Raw genomic sequence first — 4,548 nt, forward strand, 5'->3', positions numbered from 1 at the left:
GTCTGTATATTTTATTGAAACAACCTTGTAGTACGTATTTGAAAATGAACATTTCTCTTGGATAACTATGTCACTTATCATTAACGCTTGGCAATGACGTTGTTTCAGCAGATTATATTTTGTTCAACTATAACAATTAACAGCACACTGAAACGTACGTGCAATTGTATTTATTCCACAATTAGTTTTTCTAAATAACTTGCTTATCTTTTAAATCTGTAAAAAAAATTGATAAGAACTAGATAGTTAGAATTTTTTATCATGTTTTACGTCAACACTCTAAACAAATTGTAAATGTCCTCTCCGCTCAAAACCATTTACAATATTGTTATTCATGTTTAAGAATTCGTTTCTGCGAATAGAAAAAAATGAATAATAGAATTCCATTACAAATACTGTTTTTATGCATGGAGGAAATTTCACAAATATTAAGTGTTTTATTTTTTAGAAAATTTTGTACAACTAATATCTGATGGGACACAGCCAACCAAAGGCTTACAAATTGTATGAATAAATCTTGATTTAAGACGACATGACAACATTTGCTCGATCAGATGAATGTTATTCGGTCAATATAATATGTGAGGATTGTAAAGAAAATATTATCATGCTGTCTTGAACCATTGTCTGTTAATTACGTGTTTCAATAATATTTACATAATTAGAGAGGCATTGATAATATATTTCTATAGACGTTTAGTCACCAATTACAGTTATTCACATGAGTCATAAATCAAAAACACTCGTAAATTGAAAATTTTTTTTCTCATTCAGTAACAAATTTTATAATAATTAATATAGTTGATAAGATTAATTTAATTTTTTTTTGAATGAACATAATTTAATCACAATTGAAGATCTTTAATAGTAAATTCAATAAAGCATAAAACAATAACAAATTTCAAAACTTATCAAAATGATTTATTATTTATTTATTGCAAACAAAACAAACATTGGTTATATTCAGTTAAAAAGGAAATTTATATATATATACATATATTATATATGTATGTGTTTGCTCATCTCTTTTAAACAAAGCTTGTGTTAGAAATGAGGAGTACCTACGATTAAACATACAAATTAAATTTGCATTAAAGTTATTTGAGAGAAGAGAAAAAAGAAAAGTGAATAACAATGGGACAATGACAAATAAACATAATTTACATATTAACAATAATTACTCTTAAAGATTAATTTGCTTAATGAGTACTTTATAACAATTTTAAAATTGATTTTTAAAGTTACAAAAGTTGTAATACTGTTTAACGACCTGTTTAATGTTAACCTGCACAACTCAACTGCTATATTTAAACTACTTCTAAGCCCAAATGACTAAGTGCACTTTGTTTTGATTACATACAATTTATTTTTGTATCTTGTATTATGATCATGAGCACAAGTATGAATAAGATTTTTATTTTTATATGCTATAATTAGAACATTTTTTTTAAATAGTCTATCAAGTTAAATATACCAGTCTTTGTAAATTCTTTCAGTGCTATAGAGGTTTATTTGGTAGGATTAGAATATAATATTTAATACAATTGTTTATAGTGGTTTTTAACTTACTGCTATATGAATTAAAGGTCCCTACCCATATTTCAGTACCGAAAGTAATTACTGATTGAACAAAGCCAAGATATATTAATCGTGCGTTATGTAAGTCCAATACATTTCTAATGTTTCTGAATATATAAAAGTGTTTTCTTATAATTGAAATAACATAATCAATCAATATGTATTTTCTATTTTAATTGATTACCCAAGTGCAAACCTAAGTATTTAATACTATCCACTTTTCCAATATCGTTGCAATTTATAAAATTATTTGCTATACATAATCCTGAGTGATTAATTATTTGTAATTGTTTTTAAAGGCTATATTTTACATTTCGAAGACAATGTGTGTAATAAGTTCTAGACAATTATTGTCTAACCACAATTTTATCATTTTAAAAACTAAGTTAGCTCTGTTTTACAAACATTCAATATTTTTTTCTTTCAATTGTATAACTACCATCGGCAGAACAAAGTAATTTAGCTTCAACAATTAAATTCAGTAAGCCATTCATATAAATAAGGTCCAAGGACACTGAGGCACGCCGCATGATTTATATTTAAGGGTTGCAATAAATACACTTACAGAAACTTTTTCAATCAACATTTTTCTAATTATAATAAATAAATAAATATACAATTTACAGTCTGTAAAGTTAAAACATAAGAACATTTGTTTATTTGAACGGACAAAAAATATATGGCCTGAAGGAAAGGGCCATCGCTCCGTTCTTAAACTGCATACTACAACAATCAACTTGAAAGTGGTTGGATTAGGAGGTGTATATAAAACCTCCAAATAGCGGACTTTTTTTGGGAACAAACTACAACATTTTTACAACGGAACCCTCCGAATAGCGGACAAAATTTCGGAAACAGTAGGCTAAAATACCGTGTAAACGCCTACTATAGCAGTAAAGCAGTGGCGTAACTGTAGGACCTTAATTTAAGGGGTGATATGAGTATTTATCATTAATAACAAGTAGAACATGCGTATTAAATAAGTTTTATTAGCACTTAAAAAACAAATCGTATGATTATAATAAAATATCAAGTTTTCTGCGTTTTTTTTTTCCTAGCTCGTCAACTATTTTATCAATACCTGTAAGTTGATGTGCCTATTTATGGTCATATAGCAGCTAATCCATTTAGTTTTGCCTGAAAAAATATCGTTACTTTCTTGTAAACTGGTAGGCAATTAAAATTGAGTTAAAAATTAAAACCCGAGTACATAATTCTTACATATACTATCACGTAAGTAAGTTTTTATACGTTTTAGACTAGAAAATGAACGTTCCAGAGTAGCTGCCAATACAGGAAGTGTACACAATATTTTAAAAAGAAAATTAATAATTGGATATAATTGCTTATTGCAGACTTAAAACGCATCCATAGAATGGAAAGGGTTGGGGGGGGGGGGGTGGAAATCCAAAACGTACTATTGCCAAAATTGACAAAATCGAGTTAGCTGGTATCGATTCTTATGGAAAAAATATCGAAACATCAGTCGTCAGAACAGATCAAAACGTACTATTTCCTCGTCAAATCTGTGATTCAAAATGACTGGTTAATACAAAACGTACTTTTTCCAGTTTTACGCCAAAACGTACCGTATTGCCCATGTTAAAAGGATAGGAACAAATCATTATCTAACTATATCAAAACGAACTTGGTATTTCCTAAACGTACTTTTTTTTATGTTATGCCAAAACGTACTTTTACCCGTGTTGCGTATGTATTATTTTCATTCGTGTTGGGGCCCATGAGTTCACAATTTGAAATATAAATAAATTAAATAATTACAATTTGTAATATACATTTCTCGCATACCTATCTAACTATAATATAATTTTAAAAATTTTAATTAAGTTTTAAGTAAAATTAAAAATATAACTAGAATATTAAACACATTTGAATCGTATCGAATATAAATAATATATTATTAAATAACTTTAAAAAAAAACATTTTTTTTTCAAAATGATTTGTCTGGTTATGAACGATTTGTTTTTTATTGGAAATGTTAAGATACAGAAAATCGCTTCTCCTGGAAAATCGGTATTTTGGCGTTTTGGATTTCCGGACCTCAGTCTCTGACGTCTTAAAGTTTAAATTATTTAATGACATTTCTTTTATCCACATTTTTCACTCTGTTGTTGTCACTTGCGTAAACCATACGTTTAGATATATAAGTATACTTTTTAAAAATGTAACGTGTATTGAACTAAAAATGTGTAACTCAGAAAAAAAAATGTTTCGGGCCTTTGGGTGGTGATATATCAACCCCCTCCCCTCCTAGTTACGCCACTGCAGTAAAATATTATCTTACTGCGTATTCACCTATACCATTGTTCTATACCTAAATATTACTTGCTCGTAATTTTTTTCAACCACACTGTATTTCAAGTGATTGAATATTGTCTAAGTATATGGTTTTTAAAGGCAATGTGCAAGACTTATACGCCAAAGTGGTCGCCGCCAACCTTTTCCAACGAGTGACTCAGAGAAGTGAGCTACTTTAAAAATGTCAAGTATCTGGTGATCGACCACTATTTATTTAAGTATATTATTTATTATTATTACACGCAGCATGATCATAAATTGTATAATAATATTTTCCATTTATTATTTCTCCATCGAACATTTTTTCTCCTCTAACAAGCACTTTACTGTGTATATATACAATCGGTATTAGGAATAAAAATCTCCAGGAAAAAAATTCCCTGAAGACTACAATATTACTCACAACCACATGCAAATAGTTGAAAAATATTTTTTCAAACGTTAATCTATAATTACCACATTATTAATATTTAATTAGAAATACGTATTATACTATATTATATCATTCAAAAAAATTATATTTAGTGGTATAATAGAATATTAATGATATCTAATATAAATAATATTTTGTTTTAAATTACGATAATATATATTGTGTGTAATTCAAATTCAACTACGAACATTTACAAATTATAATATTGTAGTTTAAA

The sequence above is a fragment of the Metopolophium dirhodum genome, chromosome 5 (assembly GCF_019925205.1).
Source record: "Metopolophium dirhodum isolate CAU chromosome 5, ASM1992520v1, whole genome shotgun sequence".
NCBI classification, from domain to species: domain Eukaryota; kingdom Metazoa; phylum Arthropoda; class Insecta; order Hemiptera; family Aphididae; genus Metopolophium; species Metopolophium dirhodum.